Source organism: Nyctereutes procyonoides, unplaced genomic scaffold (assembly GCF_905146905.1).
Source record: "Nyctereutes procyonoides isolate TBG_1078 unplaced genomic scaffold, NYPRO_anot_genome, whole genome shotgun sequence".
NCBI lineage: Eukaryota > Metazoa > Chordata > Mammalia > Carnivora > Canidae > Nyctereutes > Nyctereutes procyonoides.
The window spans coordinates 45823072-45845266 of record NW_026575135.1 but is presented as its reverse complement, the minus strand read 5'-3'; positions in this window follow the sequence as shown (position 1 = coordinate 45845266).

Sequence of the window (22195 nt, the reverse complement as noted above, 5' to 3'; positions counted from 1 at the left end):
TATGCAGCAGCTTCTATGTTTATCACAAAGAGTTCCCTATTTGGAGTTATACTTTAGTGACTAAACAAGCCTGGTTTATCAGATTTCCCTGAAAACTTCACCTGTGCCCGTGTTATGATAACACTGGTTAGTGACTTCCTCAACTCCTCTATTCCTCCTGTCAGATTTTTATTGCTTCAGCTCCTTTAACAGTTGTATAAAGCCTAATTCCTGTAATAAACCTTTTATCCTATATCACTACTAATTGAACACTGAATTAAATTCTGGTATCACTAGAAGTGATTCTAGAGGAATGCAACATTAAAATAGCATTAGAATCCTGAAATGACTAGATTTAAAGGCATTGATTATCCTGTTGCCATTGGTGAATGGGACACTAGTAGTCTATGTCAAGCAATAGTTATTTTCCAAGTTATGAAATGTATAGTTGAAATAGACAACTAAGTAATTGATAGAATCCCCATATTCCCTGATGTATGGAATGACACCTTTTATGATAGGAAAGGCAAAATGAAAACCTCTCTTCTAGAACTTCTTACTAAATCAGTAATACATACTCAGTACTGCATTCCTGGAGGAATTGAAGAGATTTTTTTTTTCTACCATCAAGGACTAGGAAAATGCAGGAGTGGTGATTGCTACTATGTCCTCATCCAATTTGCATTTTTGAACTATGCAGGTGACAGATCTTGGAAAATGAGAGTGGATTACCACAAACAATCAGATAGTGGTGGAATCCATTTGTCACTTGTTGCAGATATGGTTTCTTTACTTCATCTAACGAATACACTCCCTTGGAATCTACTATGCAACTAGTAACCGAGTAAATACCTATTAGTAAAGACCACCAGGAGCAGTTTGCTTTCAGCTGGTAACTATAATACACTTCTCTATCATAGAATTTTACCAACTATTTATTCCTCTATCATGATCTTTTTCTCAGGAACATCCCTGCCTCTCTATTCTCAAGGACGTCTTGCTGGTTCACCATGTTGATAACATCATTTTTCTGGGACCTGTTCAGCAGGAAGTAGACACTTCCCTAAACATATATGTGCCAGAATTTAGAAAGTAGTTCCCACAAAAATGCAGGGACACCCTAATTTGGCAAAGCTTTTAACCACCCAGTGGTGTGTGGCATAAATTGTCTGTTATGAAAGGGTCATGGATACTCAGCATAATACCATGGATTGTAGATATAACATAGGGATTTAATAGGGAAAAAAACTTAAAAATCAGAGAAGGGGTAAAATGCAATCAGTCTCCTGAATTCTCATTACTCTATAAAGTCCAGCACAGACTTGCTTTAGCCAGAAAGCTAGATGTGAAAAAACAACTCCTGCTTACTCTCCGCATTATGTAAGTTAGCCTAAGAGTGGGGAGAGAATGCCTGATTACTTGTAGTAAAAAGAAGTAAAACAGAATTCAGGAAATGCTAGTAAAAATGCATACTAGAGACCAAGGTCTAAAAAAGAGGGCTCAGAGAATAACCTTGCCTGCTAAATGGAATGCTGAAATAAGCCAAAGGCCTTATCTCTGCAGGCTGGCTCAGTGGAGTTAAGCCAGCTTTCTGCTAAGCTTCCAAAAGGGGAAGGAGATGAGCCCCCAAGGCCATCTGGATTTGTCTCTCATCAATATCCCTTCCAAGAAAAGGGAGAAGTTGCTGCATCTGTCCCCTCTTCCAGTTCTAAAACAGTGCATCTGGTTGTTCATTTTGTCTAGGAGAAATGGCCAAATATGTGGATCTGCACTAATCCATAGGTAGTGGCTGATGGTTTGACTGTGTAGTCAGAAACCTGGAAGGAACACAAAGGAAAAATTATGTACAGTAGTCCAGACGTAATATGTTGATAGGACTCTCCTAAAGGGTCATGAAATATAAAGATATTTGTGTCCCATGTTATTATTTACCAAAGAGTATCCTCAGCACAGGTGAGTGTTAATAACCAGATGGATATGATGATTCATGCTGGGATGTTAGTCAACCTCTTTCTCCAGCCATCCCTCCTCTTGCCTACTAGACTCATGATGAAGGTGGCAATGGTGGCAGAAATGGAGGATACGTGTGGGCTCAGCAATATGGACTTGTGCTCACAAAGACCAATTTGGCTTCAGCCACTGCCAAGTGCCCAACCTACCAGCAACAGAGACCAACACTGAGTCCACAATATGTCACTACTCCCAAGGGACATCATCCAGCCACTTCATGGAAGATTGATTACAATGGATCATTACATCAAGGAAGGAATAGCACTTTGCTCTCAGGGGAATAGACATATATACTGGATATGAATTTGTCTTGTTTGCTTACAATTCTGCCAAAATTATCACCCAGAGATTTCCAAAATGCCTTATTAAGTGTTAAAGTTTTCCAAACAATATTACTTATATCATGGAAATTAGTAAATATCATATTCACTAGTCTTATGATCCTTATCACCCTGAAGTAATGATCTGATAGAATGGTAGACTGTCCTTTCGAAGACTCAGTTATGGTGCCATGTGTTTAGCACTATTTTGCAGGGCTGGTGTAATTCTTCAGGATGAATGTATGCTCTGAATCTGTGACCAATGGGAATAGTTCTTCCTGTTACCCTTAATGATCCACTAGCAAAATTTGTTTCCACAGCTTTGGGCTCTGCTGATTTGAGTTCTTACTGAGAACGGGAAGCCTATTTTTAGTAGAGGATGTACAAAGACCCACTAAATTGGAAGTTGTCTATTACCTGGTCATTTATTACCTCCTCCTAGTGGACCAGCAGGCAAAGAAGAGGGTCATTGTGTTAGAGGGTTGTTGATCCTGACTATCAAGGAGAAATTGGGCTGCTTTAACACAATGAGGGTAGGGAGTAATATGTCTGGAAAGCAAGAAGTTCTCTGGATGCCTCAGTGCTTCTCCATGTCTTATGTTTAAATTAATGAAATACTGTGACAACTCAATGGATGCAGGACTCCTAATGACACAAACCCTTAAGAAACAAATGTTTTGGTCACCTTGCCAAAGGTTCCTTCCATCAGACAAGGAACCATGACCAGCCAAGTTATTCAGTGAGCATAAAGAGAATATAGACAGGCAATGGAAGCAGAAAATGATAAATCCCTAGTATGATGTTCTGACAAGTTACAGAAATAAAGATTCTAGTTATTTATTCCTTACTTCATTATAAATATGTGTGTGTATATAAAATACCATTTGCTTTTTCCACTTTTCTTATTCCCATTCTCATACTCTTCAACATAAAATGTATTAATATTACTTAAGGCATAGATATCAAAGGAGGATTGTGACTCAGAAAAAGAACAAACATGATCTACATAGAGACAAAGAGGGAACTTGGTACATCCCCACCTAGGAGGCTATGATACATATTGTTGGTTATACTAAGGATAATTGCATTATTTTAGGTAGAAGCATCATTTTTGTGGCCCTGATTTGGAAATTATATATGGTTAAAAAGTTATATGTGGACAACAAATTGAAAGGTCTGGAATTAATCTCCATTCCTGAATAGTTCCAAGTTATAGTTGGCCAAAACAGTAACCTCTGTGAGATTCAGAAGGTACACAGCTTGTCCTTTCTTTCCAGTTCTACATCCAGCTCTTCTTTCCAACTGCTAGGCCTACTATCCTGGCATCTCTACCAGATGCTTGGCTATGGGCGCACAAACGTAGTAGCTACACAGAGACCACATCTCATAAACTGCTGCTGCTGCTGGTTGTACCTGGTTTCTCAGGTTTTCCCAGAAGCCCAATTTGTCTACTTGCACCAGCACTACAGAAGGATGAGATAGTGACTTTGCCTCTAAATCTGCCTCCAAGTGTTTCCTTTTTCAGCCACTCCTATAATAGTGCAATGTCTAATTTTTCTTATCAGTTTCTTATCCCACAACAAGTACAATGCGTCTGCCTCCCTGTCTGAATCCTGAACCCAAGTCTACCAGAATACCTGTAGCAAGTATTTGATAAATGTTACGTGTCCACGTGTGTTTCTGTGTGTGTATCTGATGGTGGTAGGTAAATTGCTGGTAAAGCCACACTAGAAGTAAATGCTGTGCTAATTTTCTGTGATATGCAATTATCATGGATGGAATTGAGAGTTTATAACCCTAATATTGAGAAAGGGAATTTGAGACAATTCCTGGACTATGATGGCCAAGGGGTGAGTAGTTAAATATTGCTTGTTCAAACTCTTCCACCAGAAGCATCCAAGTTACTCTTTTTTTAGGATTCGGTTGAAACCCAAAATGTAGAAGTGAATAATAAATGTCAAAAAATCAGAAAGGCATTGGATATTTGGATGATGGGTTAAGCAAAGTAACAACAACAATAGCCAAAATAACAACAACAACAACAACAAAACTATAGAAACATACAAAACATTCCTGTCCTTAGAATGTATGTATTTTCTACAGGTAAGAAAAATGAATTTTTAATCATTTTTATTGAAATCAGGTAAAGATACTAAAAAAGTTTCTGGTGAGCAAGATTTAAGAAAATAAAAATATATTGATTTAAGATGTATGGGCTATCTTGGATATTATATCTGTTTGGTGGGTTTCTTTTTATCATTTTTTATCATTTTTATTTCAGAAAATAAAAGTATTTATAAAGCCTCTCACAAATATATATAAGATCTCAGTTCTCCTACTCAAAATTTTCCCCATTACCATTTAAGTCCTTTACAACAATCATAATAACTTTTATTTTCTTAGCTTCTTTTTTTTTTTTTAAAGACACGTTTTCTTTTTTTTTTTTTTTAAACTTATTTATTTATGATAGTCACAGAGAGAGAGAGAGAGAGAGAGAGAGAGAGGCAGAGACACAGGCAGAGGGAGAAGCAGGCTCCATGCACCGGGAGCCCGACGTGGGATTCGATCCCGGGTCTCCAGGATCGCGCCCTGGGCCAAAGGCAGGCGCCAAACTGCTGCGCCACCCAGGGATCCCTATTTTCTTAGCTTCTAACCAGCCTTCATTACACTACCTTTTTTTGGTTCCTTAAAGACAAAAATTCCCTCATCTTTGACTTGTTCTGCTAAAGTGACAGACTCTAGGGGAGGTGCTTTTTTTGCACTTTCTCTAACTTTCACAGCAGATAAAGAATGTAGGAATTGCATTTCCTGTTTTAGAGGTGAGGAAAGTAAAGATCAGAGAGATTAAATGATGTATGCAGGGTCACACAATGAGGTCATGAGTTTAACCAAGACACACACTCCTTCCACTTCACTATCTTCCTTCCATTTAACTTTTGTATCATTGCTTTCCCCATCCCAAGAACTATTGCACATTCAATTTTTATAGCTATTGCTAAATTGCTTTCCAGAAATTGCACCAATATACATATACTCCTACCAGAGTAGGAAAGTCTCTATTTCTCCACATTTTCATCAGCACCAACTGGATTTTCCAAAATTATTTTAGAATCAGGATGTGATTATAAAGATTATTGCTGGGTTGAAATTTAGGAATAATATGATGTGTTAGATATTTAAAATGCTAAATGCCAAGCATTTGTGTTTGAGTGTGTAGTTTTTAAAATAAATCCTGTGGACTTCTACACAATTGACTATAATTGTGTTAGGACTTAGATTCAGCTGGAGATTTAAGTCTCATGTTCTAGAATTGGTGTATCAGACAGATCTTTAAGCTACTGGTTAACTGAGGCTCTCAGCAAACAGTAGAACTTCAGGCTCCTCACTGAGAGGGCCAGAAACTTTCCAATCATACTTTATTAGCCTAAGAAATGGTCTTTACCACAAAGAACACCAAATACTTGACTTTACTGCCATTTCTATTGCCTCAGAGAAAGATACACTTCTTTTTTTTTAAAGTTTTTATTTGTTTATTTGAGAGAGAGAGAGAAGAAAAGAAAATGAGTGCAGATAGGGGCAGGAGGAGAAGCAGACTCCCTTGGGGGCAGGGAGCCCAATGCAGGACTCGATCCCAGGACCCTGGGATCATGACCTGAGCTGAAGGCAGACATTTAACCAACTGAGCCATCCAGGTGCCCAAGAAAGAACTACTTCTGATGGAATGTGTCCATGATGAGTGAGTATGGAATCCATACCATTCTCCAAGAATAAGGAGATTCCAGCTGCTTCCTGGGGCTGCTCATCATGGAATCTAATTCTGAGCTTTCCAACCTAAAAACGTTTCAATTTCCCACAGTTCCCTCTGCCTTCTCCAATCCAGCACTGCCAGTAAATGCAAAGAGAGCCTGTAAATCTCACTTTCTCTTCTTATAGTACACATTTTTCTTTTTTTCTTATCTGCTATAATTTCGGGCCCTCTGGGAAAGTAAAATCTGATAGTAGGAAGGTAGAGAAAGACAGAGAGAACTTTAGAATATGAAATTTGGTTTATTTAAGGTTCTTCCAAAATGCAGACCATAAAATAAAAACTTGGGTGCAGGTAGTTTGACAGATCATCCTGGGAAGCATAAGACAAAGAGTGGGATGATGACAGAGAAGGGACAGGAGTTGATCCACATCCATCCAAGGGCTAAGGTTGCTGTTGGGGACATCATATCCCTGACACTTCTAATCTTCCCTATATGGAGGTTGGGTAAGCTCCTTTGATGCTGGAAAAAACTGAGGCCAGAAGCAGAACAATGATACACTGGAGGTGTGCTGCCGTCCACATACCGTAAGCTGGTCTCCTATGCAGATGTACTTAGAGATGGGCTTAGGGATATGGAGCAGGGCCCCAGTAGTATCTACTCTAACACCCTAGAGAGAAATTTAATGAATTTTTCATTGTTATCCCCAGCCAACCTAATAATTTTGTTTTGGATATGGATATAGATGTCTACGGAGAGAGAGGTAGAAAAGCTGCTCTAGAGAAGGAGGGAAAAGTAGGGATATCGTATGCATAAAGGTAGGAATAGGAGTAAGAAAACAGAGATTACATATAAGGCTCTGTGCTCACTTGTGTATATATCATTTGTGGCCATATCATGTGTCTATAGCCATATTTGATGGGAAAATAAAAATCTATTAAATTCAGGGGACCACCGGGAAAAGCTGTGGTCCCTGCTTGGAAGCCAAAAGAGGAATAGCCACCTATTCGGGAAAGTTAAGGTGCCTCCAAGGTGACCACCTCTGCCCTGGAAGTTCTTGATGCAGTATTATTTCCTTTTATTTTCCTGATGCATGAGTGGCAATTCCTACTTCCCAGGTGGGTGAGCTGGGGTGGTGGTGAAATGACCTATGAGCCATTAAAGCCCTGGGGAGAACACATGTCAAGGATGAAGGATCAGATTATTATGCTGAAATGACTGTGGTTGGTACAGAGACCTGTACATGTACTGTTCTAGAAAGGAAGGGAGTCAACCTGGATCTGGTGATGAAAAAGAGAAGCATATTCTTTGAGTCATCCTCAATTGCAGTTATATAATATCTTTTCTGTGAATATGTCCAGAAGATGAACATGATCTGTTATTCTCGAGCTTTATTATTCATCCCAGATTTCAAAAACCATGTCAAGTTACCAGTGCTCTTAAGCATATCTGTGGCAAGGTCTCAGCTGGTTGAATTCACAGGTCTAAGAACAGTATGATGATGCCTAAAATTCATGTAATGATTAAGATTTACTGATTACCTATGATGGAGAAAGTTCTGTTTCAATACAGTAAGAAAAACAGAGATGAACTAGTTGTGGACTTTTTCCTCAGCCTTTTGGTTCTTTAGAGGAAATTCATTCATTCATTCAGAAAGTGTTTATTGGGCAGCCACAATGTGCTGGTCATTATCTGGGGTTATAATAGTGAACAAACCACAGAGATATCCGCTTGTATGAAATATATATCCTACTGGGGAAAACAATTAACAAATAAGCTAATAAACATACGTAATACCAGAGGGTGGTAAGTACAATATAGAAAAATAGAGTAAAAGAAGAATAACGAGGTGACACTTTTGATTGTGTGGACGCGCAAGGCTTTCCAGAGAGCATGCTACTGAACAGGAACTGGAATAGTGGAGAGGGAAATCATATGGATATCTAGGAGGGAAAGTGTGGTGGTGGCTTAGATGAAGTAGAGTGATAGGGGCGGTGAGCAGTGGTCCATTTCCAGATCTGTTTCAGGAAACATTCCATTCTAAAGCAAGATCAATTAGGACTCCTGGTATGCATTTTAAAGTTAATCACAAACCATACACCTATTTCCTGAGTGCCACCTTGTGCTCAGCAACATGTGAAAGGCTGTGTTGATTCAGAAAAGAAGGACCTTCCCTTACTGTGTGGGAGTAAAAATGCTTTTACTAGACTACAAAACCTCTTTCAGCTTCTTCAACCTGGAAACACTTAACGAAGTGGATTGGTATTCACTCATGCACATACCCATCTCAGTGGCTTAGAAACAACTGATTTCAAATACAAATATTTACCAAGCACCTACTCTGCATCAGACACTGTGCTGAGCATTTGGGAGAATATAATAGCTAATTACATATGGTTCTTTTCTTTCAGGAATTTGTAATATGAGAGGGAGGACTAATTTCTCATAGCCTTCTCTTCTTCCATATGGTCCACCAATAACATTCAAAGCTGCTCCTTTAGTTCAAGAATTTTTATTAATAAGAGACAAAATCCCACATGAAGAAGCTTAGATGAGAAGGCATTTATCCCAACAGTTTCCAATGGAATCCAGTTGTAGAAAGCATTGCTAGTCCTTGGGGGAATTGCAAAGGTTATCAAAATCTTTGCTTCTCATTTTGGAGCTGAGTGATTTATTATCCTTTTTCTCTGCATATCTGCTTCATATTCTCCTTGTAATATAGATTTCTCCTTTTCTCATGGCCTCTCCAGGACACAAAGTGGTCTTTTTGGGTATATTACTTTTCCACTCATGTATCCTTATCTTAGTCTCTGTGTCCCCATTTCCAATTTCTAGTAGGGAGAATATTATTGATTAGGTTCATTAGCTGTGATCTGGTTTAGAGTCATGTGATATACAGGATCCCCTATTTTGACGTATGAGTAGATCAGGGAATGTGAGCAGAGTGAAGTGGTGATCATCTCTAATACGATATTTCTCTGTTATATTATCTTAAATAAAGTTTTGCATAGCCAGTCTGCTTCTCTAGATGCAGGGCTCAGTATTTAAGACCTTTTCCCATAGAGCACCTTTTGCACATCCAGCCTCACTATCCTTTCATACTTTTAGTAGTTCCCTGAATCAGTGATAGCTCCTTTATTGACCTACCTGGGGGTTCATATTTAATAGACTCCCTAATGATGCTGTACTGAGACACAGTCCTTGACACAAGTGAGTTTACCCCTGTGCACACAGCAAAAAAATGGCTGCAGTGATGATAGGGGTGATGGTGGTTCAGGTGGCAGACTGAGGCCAATGCTCAGGTTAGCGTGGAGCCACAGCTCCATCTCTTCAGAGGGAGCTTTTAGGCTTTTGCTAGGTGAACATTTCAGAGGATGGTCCATTGATAACAAAACTAAGTGACTCATTCCATATTCATTACTCTGTCATCTCCATTCATGGATTCTAAGTGATCATTTTATCCTCCTAGCCTGTTCTTCCATGTTTGTGTGTGAATCTTCCTGATGTTAAGGCTACTGAGGATGTGTAGGAAGCATGCAGAGAGAAAGTCAGATGCGGCTGGCTTAGCTGGCAGTGTGCCACTGGGGATTTCTGCTGAAGCTAGAGCCCTACTGTATGTCATTTTGGAATCAAACCTCCTATTGCTGAAAATCACAGTGCCTCTGATCTCAGCGCCATCAGATAAGATGCCAGAAAATAACATCTTAGATATTCATTTAACGGGATGTAGGGGTGTTGATAGAACTGTCTTGCTTTGAAAATTCCTACAAGGCAGAACCAAATACACAGATGACAAAATTCTGGTGGAAGCACTAGAGAGACAGAAGCTAAAAAGTATGGCAGAAACAAAGGATGTGGGGATCTTTGAAATGTGTTCCCTTTTAAGAGCATTAGACAAACACATGGCAGAGACTGCACACCCCCAATTATTTTCTGGCCTCTTTGCTCACAAACAAGCACCATATGAAAAGCAAAGCATTTTCATGAGAAAAGGGAAAAATGATTATAAGAAACACAGAAATGTTCTAGAAATCATCCTGGCTGCCACTTGCCCTAAGTACCAGCGCTGTGCTGGTTCCTGGGATACAAAGATGAATGGTGTGCAGGCTTGCTTTTCAGAAGCTATGATACTAATCATGATAATATTCCATCCCTAAGTATCAACATTTATGCTTTCTGTACTCACTCCTTCTGTCACCACCCTAGGCCTGGTCCTATCTTTTATATGAGTCACTGAAAAAGCTTCAGGGATCCTCTTTCCTTCCTTCACATCACTCACTGCTCTAATGTTATCTCTTCCCAGCAGCATGTTTATCACATTGTGCCCTGTTCAGAAAATAGCAGAAATCTCCCTACTGTCTAATGAATGAAATCTGAACTCTGTGGCCTCATATTCAAGGCCTCACCCATTGAGCAGCCTCCACTGTGTCCACATATGCAGCCTTGCCTTCCCTCAATTCCCACAGTGGTCTTCTTGCTTGAGTGATGGGGCCCTTTACTGACTTACATGAATAGTGCTCTTATTGCTACAAATAAAGCATTGGCACCTACATTTTGAAATATCGAAGGATGTGTCTCTAGCCTTTGTTTGAATTTCCTATTTTCCATGCATATGACATTTATGTTTATACTAATAGAGAATGAATGTTGGTCAGTTTTGATATGACCTGGAAGGATCGATATGTTGTATGGGAAAATACTGTCACCAAAAGACACTCCTATTTCTACATGTCTATTCTTACTATCATGTCTTTTAACATAATATTTCACTTGCTTAAAAGTATCCCTTGCATCTTTTCTATCCGTTTCTCCTAATTTCCCCAACTGACAGTTGTAGTTGATTAATTGGCTAGTATATATTTTAAGTATCTATGCTTACTTAGACCATATCAGCAAGGAATTTAAAATTGAGTCACACTGACAGTAAATATGTATGTTTCATGCAACTTGTGTTACAATTAAGGCCTGGCTTTGAGGTCCCTGAGAACCCCCCATTCTAAGGGGTTCTGTCAATATACTCAAAAACAAATTTCACCAGTGACATTCCTCTTTCCTTGTTCTGGATCCTCTCTACTAGATTTTGCCATATCCTACAGATACCACTGCTCCTTCTAACAACTTCTGTTCCTGCACACACTGCTGCTTAAAGTGGAACCTGCTGCCTTTGAAAGGCATTGTTTTCCTCCTCTAGGGCTCTAACATTTACATCATTGATGCCCTGGAGATCTGGAAGTGGCACAGCTATGAGTGGTCTTGAGGCATAAATGGAGAAAATGTTCTAATTACTTGCCATTTTGATTCCTTGTTTTAGAAGAGTACCAAAGCAATGTGGTTTTTGTTCCAAACTCTTTCTGGTTATACTAACAGCCCAAACTGTTACAGGACTCAAACAGGAGTCTTAGGAGTCTGCAAAGAAAGTGAATTTGGATAATTACACAAATATACTGGACCAGACCAACCTGTCTTAGTTCCCTTTCTCTTAGGATAGGTGCTTTTCAAGGAGATTCTTTAGTTCCTCATGAGGATGAGGCCTGCTCTACTGTTTCACCCCATTTAACTGAACAGGTTATAATGTTAATTTTGGCACATCATGCACTAAGATAAGACCAGACCATATGGGGCAGTCTGGATGGCTCAGCGGTTTAGCACCGCCTTCAGCCCAGGGCATGATCCTGGAGACCTGGGATCATGTCCCACATCAGGCTCCCTGCATGGAGCCTGCTTCTCCTTCTGTCTGTGTCTCTGCCTCTCTCTCTCTCTCTCTCTCTCTCTCTCTCTCTCTCTGTGTGTGTGTGTGTGCGTCTCATGAATAAATAAATAAAATCTTTTTTTAAAAAAAAAGACCAGACCATGTATTTATTTAATGGTGTTCATTGCTAAGTAGCTATATGATTATGGTCACATCAATTAATCTCTCTGGGTCCAAGTTTACTCACTTTGGTTACCTCTGAAATCTCCTTCGTTGCAAAAATTCCTTGGTTTTAGACATTTGACTACTTTCTTCTTCTGGGTATGATAAACTAAAGTTCTATGAGCTAACTGCTCCATGCAGAAAACTTGGTCACAACACATCCCTGAGGGTTCTGGAGAATGAATGGAGACAGACACTTTACTGGGAAGTGTACCCTTGGAGGAAAGGGGATGAGAACTACACAAGTCAGTCTCCATCTTGTTTGGTTTTAGACTAGGGCTAACCCTTGCAGTGCAGAGAGTTAGTAGCACACAAGAAGGAAAGCCTGCCATCTTTCCAGCTTGAAGAACAAGAAAAATAAAACTGGGAAACTGAATTCTGCAGAGTGGGAAAATCTCATAAGGGAAGGAACAAGTGAAGACATCACTAAGCTCTATCAACCATCTCTGACCCCTGAGCCCCACATGCATGGAATAGACTAAGAAGTTCAACAAAAGATAAAAAAAAAAAATCTGAACTGAGACCAGGGATGCCACCCTGAAGGTACTAAAGAAAGAACAGAGGCAGATAGTTATACTAACTTGGGGAAGGGAACTGTACAAGCAGGTTCCTATCTCTGTAGCTCTTACACTGGTTTTAAATGTATTCCATGCATGTACTGTACTATATGGTGCTATATACTATACCATATATATACACTACAAAGAATCCCTAAAAAAAGTTACATTGAAATCAGCTTAGCGTATATGCAGGATTCATGATCAATATGAAAAATCAATTAGAAAATGAAATTTTTTTTAAAATTATTTATTTATTTATTTATTTATGATAGTCACAGAGAGAGAGAGAGAGAGAGAGAGAGAGAGAGAGGCAGAGACACAGGCAGAGGGAGAAGCAGGCTCCATGCACCGGGAGCCCGACATGGGATTCGATCCCGGGTCTCCAGGATCGCGCCCTGGGCCAAAGGCAGGCGCCAAACTGCTGCGCCACCCAGGGATCCCAGAAAATGAAATTAAATAAAAAACTATTCACAACAAAATAAAAATACTTAGGTATAGACTTAACAAATGATGTGTAAAACATGAATATTGAAAACTAGAAAACATTGCAGAAGGAAATTAAAGAAAATTTTATATATAAATAAAAAATACATATATATGTATATATTTGATTTCTTCTGAAGATCCAGGAAAGAATGCATTCTTCGTATCTTATATCTACATAGATATATATAGTTCATGGATTTAAACAATATTTCAAGAGAGCAATTTTCCCAAATTGACCTAGATGTCCTATGCAATCTCAAGAGGCTAAAAAGAGATATTGGCAAACTTATTATAAAATTTATATTCAAAGACAAAGACTAAAATGGTTTAACATTTTCTGAAGAAGAACAAAATTGTAGAACTTACACAAATAGATTTTATTTTTTAAAAAGATTTTATTTATTTATTCATGAGAGACACACAGAAAGAAAGGGGCAGAGACATAGGCAGAGGGAGAAGCAGACTCCCTGTGAGGAGCCCGATGGGGGACTCTATCCCAGGACCCCGGGATCACGCCCTGAGCTGAGGGCAAATTCTCAACCACTGAGCTACCAGGCGTCCCACACAAATAGATTTTAAAACTAAGTATAAAACTACAGTAATCAAAATGCTATGATATTGGTATAAGAATTGAGGTATAGATCAAGGGAATAGTATAGAGTCTAAAATAGATGCAAATGTAGATGAAAACTGATTTTCAATAAATGTGGTAAAGTAATGGAGACATTTGAGAAATTACATATATTAAGTTGGGTAGGTTAGGCTGTAGGAACAAATGAATTGTCAACTTCAATGGCTTACACAATAAGAATTCTATTTCTTGTCCAAGAAATATGTTTTTTTTTTTTTAAAATTTTATTTATTTATTTATGATAGTCACAGAGAGAGAGAGAGAGGCAGAGACATAGGCAGAGGGAGAAGCAGGCTCCATGCACCGGGAGCCCGATGTGGGATTTGATCCCGGGTCTCCAGGATCGCACCCTGGGCCAAAGGCAGGCGCCAAACCGCTGCGCCACCCAGGGATCCCCAAGAAATATGTTTATATTGGTAGAGCAGCTCTCTTCCATGAAGAAATTCAGTGACCTAGGCATAATGGTGGCACTGAAGTTTTCAATATGTTGCTTCTAAGACCATTCCAATCATCACTGAAGATTCCATGTGATATATCATAGAGCTGTGCATGTAAAAAAGTCGTGTATGTGTAAGATTTTTAAGGGACCAAATGTAGATGTTGTACAGGTCAGATCTAGACTTCAGTTACATTGTCATACTCAGGGCCAGTGGAGGCTGGGATCTGTAGTTTAGCTATTTGCCCAGGACAAATATTGCCCAGGAGGGGTAGGAAGCCTTTTTGGTGAAGAGTTAGGAATCTCAGCCATAATATGAGAGGGTATGTAATTTAATCATTTCTGCATATATATGAATGCATCAAGCATTGCTTCTGACCCATGGTAATAGATCAAACGGGCATTGCTATTGGTATTCTTGGTTTTCCCAGATTAGCAAACTGGGAAATTACTTCCTCTATATGAGAACATAGTGTTTCTGTTACCACTTCTATTTGTTAGGGGATAAAAAGAACAAACTCCAAAATGCCATGAAAGGAAATGCAAAGGCAAAATAAACCCTGGGGATCTGGTAATAATTAATAATGTCATGTATCTTTTGAGTATATGCATGTGTGGGGTATGTGTGTGTGGGTGTGAGATGGCCAAGTGAGAAAGACCAGATAAATTCCAAGTTGTATCAGGAGGAACTTGAGGCCGTAACTTCTTACTGTTCTAAGATTATATTATCAGTTTTAAGATGAAAAATTAAAAAAAAAACTATCACAGAACATCTAATGCTGTTTTTAAATCTCAGTTATAATACTTGGGAGAAATCTTAGACTGCAAATACCTTAGGAAGCATGGTCTGAGCACTGCCTGCTTCATTTTATAAATGGCATAAATGGCTGTGATAAAGCAACCAGTTTCCCAAAATCTTTGTAGAGCCATAGATATAAAGACAGTAATATGAGAATGTCCTATGATCCAACTATAAGAAGTTCAAGAAAGGAAACAAAGGAAAACTGTTATTCATCAACTACTACCTGCTGTGTGTCAGGACATGTGCTTGCTGCATTCATATGCATTTTCACATACAACCCTCAAAAAAGCCATTCAAATCAGATACCTCCCTTCTAAAAAGTAAAAACATTGAGGCTTAATTTAGGGTTCAATAATCTGATTGCTGCAGATTTGCCTAATTTCAAATCACAGTTTCTTTCACCAAAATCTCAATATAATAAAACTAAGTTCTTTGTTTCTATTCTATAAAGAATACAGGACAAGTCTTTCCTTCCTATTAGGCTAGATCCAACTTTAACAGAAAGCTTCCCTATTCCTGCTTAACCTTTCTTTAATTTTCCCTCTGCTCTTTTTAAAGTTTTATGTATTTTTTTAATATTAGCATATACTGAATTACTAGTTTCAGAGGTAGAATTTAGTGATTCATCAGTTGCATACAACATGCAGTGCTCATTACTTCAAGTGCCCTCCTTAATGCCCATCACCCAGTTATCCCATCCCCCTACCCACCTTCCCTCCAGCAACCCTCAGTTTATTTCCCATAGTTAGAAGTCTCTTATGGTTTATCTCCCTCTCTGTTTCATCTGCTCTTGTTTATCCTGCTCCTTTTGCACAGGCTTTGCCTTCACAAAAATTGACAGGCATTGAGTATAAGCTGTCCACTTTAGATGTGTTAAGAACTCTTCAGATGCCAAAGTCCCTACTCCTCCCTCTTACTCTGGGTACAGTAGCTGAGTGCCTGTGGGCTCTTTATTGTCATGCTTGCACCATTGCTTTTCTTATAAGAGTTAAGAAGAACCTAAGATATTTATTGTTCCTATGTTTCTATCAAAACTGAGAAATGAAACAGAATGATGAAGCCATACATGTTTCATTCACCTGGCCTCACTCATTTATATTATCTACATACCTTGAAGACATCTGAGTTTGAGATTCCTGGGAGAGAAACACTCTGTGAGCCCCTCAAGGTGACAACCATCTCATCTGATGAACTTATCTCTGTTACTATGATGGGGTTTGGAATCCTCTCTGCTCTCTGTATTTTAGCAGAGTTTTTTTTTTCTTTTCTTCTATATTTCCTCTTTGTTTTCTTTTTCTTTTTTTTAAAAAAGGTTTTATTTATTTATTCATGAGAGAGGCAGAGACATAGACAGAGGGAGAAGCAGGCTTCCCTCAGGGAGCCTGATGCGGGACTCAATCCCAGAACCGTAGGATCATGCCCTGAGCTGAAGGCAGACACTCAACCACTGATCCGACCAGGTTCCCCTCCTCTTTGTTTTCTAAACAATTAGTGTCCAAATACTGAATCAGCTAGACTGACTATATCACAGGCATTTGGAAAAGCTGTTTAAAATAAAGATTTCCCATTCCCTGGCTTTAGAGATTCTGATTTAGTAAGTCTAGGAGTCTGTTTCTTAACAAGCTCTCCAGGTGAATCTGATGGTCAGCCATGTTTAGTAATCACAGGCAAAGGAATAATTCTATGTGGAAAGATATTGTAGGACAGATAGAAAATTGATGGAGAATATGTGGGGAAGGCAAAGCATCATAGTACCCATATGAACCACACTCAGACTGACAGATATGTTGAATGATCAGTTTTACATGATAGACACCATTGACAGATTATTCCACCTCCCCCCAACCCCACATCCCAAGCTAGTTAGACCTCTGTTTCTACCAACTTGAAAAAAACAAGATTCTGCTGGCTTGAGAAGAAATCACAACTTCCAAAAATGCTTGCTTTATTTAGACAAGGACTTAATTAAGTCTTAAGGAGATAAAGTTTTCTATCTTTTTTTCTGCCTTTGCTTTAACAAACAGCCTGCAGATATAGAAGCATTTAATGGTGGACAAATTCAGACCATTGCATAATTTCTGAAGTTTTTGCTTTTTATTTCTTATCTTTAGTTGGCTTTCATTTTGTATTGAATTTCAGATATGTAAGATCATTGTATATACACTCTAGATTAGAGATAGTAACTGCTTAGCTTAACTAAAACTATAATTAAAATATTTAAAATGCTTGGAGTTAATTGTATACACAATATATTACATATACCTAAAATGTATTACATATTATTATGTATTACATATAATGTATTCCATATAGCTAAATATATTTAATGTATTACATATAGCTAAAAATATGGAACACACATTTGGACTTTTACTACACTGCTGGATCCAGAAACAATAATAAAAACAAAAAATATATATACTTGCTACCTAGGGAAGGGATGTACTGAGGTTGGTTTGAGGGGGTGAAGTTTTAGGTCTTAATTTTTATCCTAAATAAATGCTTGACTATTGGTTGACATGCAGAACATCTGTATGAATAAAGATTTTGAACACAGAATTTCATTTGGCTTATCTGAGTTGGTCTTGGTTTTGGTGTTGTCTTTTTGAACCAGTGGTACCTGAGATTTTTCTTGGGGATAAAAGTCACAGTAGTGAAAAGAATGGAGGTTTAAGTCCTCACTTTCAAGTGTGCTCCATTCCATTTTTGTCCAAAGTGTAGCCTCCTTTCATATTTTTGGGGAAATGAATTGGATTGAAAAGAAAGAGAGCTACAGCAGATCTTGGCCAGATTCCTAGAAGCATTCATTTAAAGCTCACTTTTGGGTCCAAGGTTGTGGCTCTCCTGGCTTTTGCTCTATAGTGTTGTTGCCTTTGTGTGTCATTTATAATCAAAATGGTATACAGAGTACATTTATCACATATGAAAGACAAGTTGCAGAAGCATGGAAATGAATTTCATTAAGGTGAAAACCTTTCTCTATATTATGATTTTTACTACTGGTTTACAGTAACTCATCCACCTAAAATAATTGGACAGTCAAAATTTGCCTATGGAATGGCTTAGTTATTTCATTATATCACTCCCTTTCTCAATTCCTTACCCTACTTTCTGATACATTTTTAATAATCTCAGTACAGTTAAATTTCTTAAAATTTCTTAACTATTCACATTTAAAGAATTCTATTTTAATAGTTCCCAGAATGCACCTGAAATGAATGATACGGTTGAATCCAGTGATCACATAGAGCACCAGAGTTCTGGAAAATATGAGGAAATTCATCTCACGGTCAAATCTTGGCCAGAGATAAAAATGTGCTTAGCTCATACAGAGAGCTGTATTAAGCTATCATCCTTCGGTGGGTTTCATGGGAATACACACGGATGGGTTTGCATCGTGCAGATGTGCATGGTTTCAGACTGGAATGTTGTCTGTTTACACTAGGGATATTTCCTGACTCAGTCCAAGACACAGAAGTGTTGACAGGAAGCTCTGGGTGAAGCACAGTGTAAAGGACCACTGGGAAGTTTTCTGTTACCATAGCTAAATGATTTCATCTACAATAGAACAGAGTCCATTTCTTCAGATAAGTATAGCAATAAGGTTGTTCTTTCTGGCCTACTTCTTTTTGCTCTGCTGTTTTGGTGCATGTTCAGATATATGTTCACATGCATGTGTGTATATTACACAGACATATGTCTTGATACCAACAGTCATCTAGAAAGTCATGCCTTGTTAACTCTAAAACTTTATCCTTTGGCATTTACACTTGGATGCACAGATAGAAAGGCTTGTCTTGTCAAAACAGTGTTATCTGTCTAAATGAGGGAGTGTGTGTTAAATTAGAATCCTCAGTCATTCTGACATTCATCCTCATACCAATGCTTCATACCAATACACACACACACACACTATAGTGGTGGTTGTGAATGTACCATGTTTCCCCAGAAAAAGGGAATTTCCTGACTTATTTCCAAACAGAAACTTATTTTCTGCCTAATATTAAATAGCCAGTTTTACAATTAAAGCATTAAGGGACCCCTAAGTCAATAATTACCCTAACTCATCACCTTGATATTCATTTGACATATATCATTATTTCTTCCTCCAGCCATTACTTAGATATCTCATCCATCCTTTTTTTTTTTTTCATCCATTAATTCAGCCTACCAGGATTTTGGTATAGGGGTCAGACACAGATGTATATATAAACAATTCCATTTAACATAACCAACATTTCCCAAGTGTCCATTTTGTGCCAACCTTTATGTTAAGCACTCTAGTCAATATAAAAGTGAAGATTCATGGGCCACATTTTACTTTACTTTCTTTTATATTCTTTTTATTTTATTTTTTTGTACATATTTTATTGGAGTTCGATTTGCCAACATACAGTGTAACACCCAAGGCTCATCTCATCAAGTGCCCCCCTCAGTGCCCATCACCCAGTCCTCCCATCCCCCCACCCACCTCCCCTTCTGCTACGCCTTGGTCCTTTACCAGAGTTAGGAGTCTCTCATGTTCTCTCACCCTCTCTGATATTTCCCACTCATTTTCTCTCCTTTCCCCTATAATCCCTTTCACTATTTTTTATAGTCCCTGAATGAATGCGACCATATAATGTTTGTCCTTCTCCAATTGACTCTGATTGACTGCAGTTCTATCCATGTTGAAGTAAATGGTGGGTATTTGTCATTTCTAATGGCTGAGTAATATTCCATTGTATACATAGACCACATCTTCTTTATCCATTCATCTTTCGATAGACACTGAGTCTCCTTCCACAGTTTGGCTATTGTGGACATTGCTGCTATAAACATTGGGGTGCAGGTGTCCTGCTGTTTCACTGCATCTGTATCTTTGGAGTAAATCCCCAGCAGTGCAATTGCTGGGTCGTAGGGCAGCTCTATTTTTAACTCTTTGAGGAAACTCCACACAGTTTTCCAGAGTGGCTGCACCAGTTCACATTCCCACCAAGAGTGAAAAAAGGTTCCCCTTTCTTCACATCCTCTCCACACTTGTGGTTTCCTGTCTTGTTAATTTTCACCATTCTCATTGGTGTGAAGTGGTATCTCATTGTGGTTTTGATTTGTATTTCCCTGATGGCCAGTGATGTGGAGCATTTTCTCATGTGCTTGTTGGCCATGTCTATGTCTTCCTCTGTGAAATTTCTGTTCATGACTTTTGCCCATTTCATGATTGGATTGCTTGTTTCTTTGCTGTTGAGTTTAATAAGTTCTTTATGGATCTTGGATACTAACCCTTTATCTGATACGTCATTTGCAAATATCTTCTCTCATTCTGTAAGTTGTCTTTTAGTTTTGTTGGCTGTTTCTTTTTCTTTTGCTGTGCAGAAGGTTTTTATCTTGAAGTCCCAATAGTTCATTTTTGCTTATGTTTCTCTTGCCTTCATAGGTGTATTTTGCAAGAAGTTGCTGTGGCCAGGTACAAATAGTGTGTTGCCTGTGTTTTCCTCTAGGATTTTGATGGAATCTTGTCTCACATTTAGATCTTTCATGCATTTTGAGTTTATCTTTGTGTATGGTGTAAGAGAATGGTCTCACTTCATTCTTGTGCACGTGGCTGTCCAATTTTCCCAGCACCACATATTGAAGAGACTGTCCTTTTAACAATTGATAGTCTTTCCTGTTTTGTCGAATATTAGTTGACCATAGAGTTGAAGGCCCATTTCTGGATTCTCTGTTCTGTTCCATTTATCTAGGTTTCTGTTTTTGTGCCAGTTCCACACTGTCTTGATGATCACAGCTTTGTAGTACAACTTGAAATCTGGCATTGTGATGCCCCCGGCTCTGGTTTTCTTTTTCAATATTCCCCTTGCTGTTTGGGGTCTTCTCTGATTCCACACAAATCTTAAGATGATTTCTTCCAACTCTCTGAAGAAAGTCCATGGTATTTTGGTAGGGATTGCATTGAATGTGTAAATTGCCCTGGGTAGCATTGACATTTTCACAATGTTAATTCTTCCAATCCATGATCGTGGAGTAGTTTACCATCTCTTTGTGTCTTCCTCCATTTCTTTCAGAAGTGTTTTGTGGTTTTTAGGGCAGAGATCCTTTACTTCTTTGGTTAGGTTTATTCTAGGTCTCTTATGCTTTGGGGTGCAATTGTAAATGGGATTGACTCCTTAATTTTTCTTTCTTCATTCTTAGTGTAAAGAGGTGCCACTGATTTCTGGGCATTGATTTTGTATCTGCCCCACTGCCGAATTGCTGTATGAGTTTTAGCAATCTTGGGGTGGAGGCTTTTGGGTTTTCTATGTACAGTATCATGTCATCTGCAAAGAGGGAGTGTTTGACTCCTTCTTTGCCATTTTGAATGACTTTTATTTCTTTTTGTTACCTGATCGCTGAGGCTAGGACTTCTAGTACTATGTTGCATAGCAGTGGTGAGACTGGACATCCCTGTTGTGTTCCTGATCTTGGGGAATGGCTCCCAGTGTTTCCCCACTGAGAATGATAGTTGTTGTGGGCTTTTTGTAGATGGCATTTGAGATGCTGAGGAATGCTCCCTCTATCCCGACAGTGAAGAGTTTTGATCAGGAATGGATGCTGTATTTTGTCAAATGCTTTCTCTGCATCTATTGAGAGGATCATATGGTTCTTGTTTTTTCTCTTGCTGATATGATCAATCACATTGATTGCTTTACAAGTGTTGAACCTGCCTTGCATCCTGGGGATAAATCCCACTTGGTCATGGGAAAATCTCCTTAATGTATTGTTGGATCCTATTGGCTAGTATCTTGTTGAGAATTTTTGCATCTGTGTTCATCAGGGATATTGGTCTCTAATTCTCCTTTTTGGTGGGGTCTTTGTCTGGTTTTGGAATTAAGGTGATGCTGGCCTCATAGAAAGAGTTTGGAAGTATTCCATCTGTTTTTATCTTTCGGAACAGCTTTAGTAGAATAGGTATTGCTTCTTCTTTAAACAGTTGATAGAATTCCCCTGGGAAGCCACCTGGCCCTGGACTTTTGTGTCTTGGGAGGTTTTTGATGACTGCTCCTATTCCCTCCCTGGTATTGGCCTGTTCAGGTTTTCTATTTTTTCCTGTTCCAGTTTTGGTAGTTTGTGGTTTTCCAGAAATGTGTCCATTTCTTCTAAATTGCCTAATTTATTGGCATATACCTGCTCATAATATGTTTTTAAAGTAGTTTGTATTTCTTTGGTATTGGTGGTGATCTCTCCTCTTTCATTCATGATTTTATTAATGTGGGCCTTTCTCTTTTGTTTTTAATAAGGCTGGCTAATGGTATATCTATCTTATTAATTCTTTCAAAGAACTAACTCCTGGTTTTG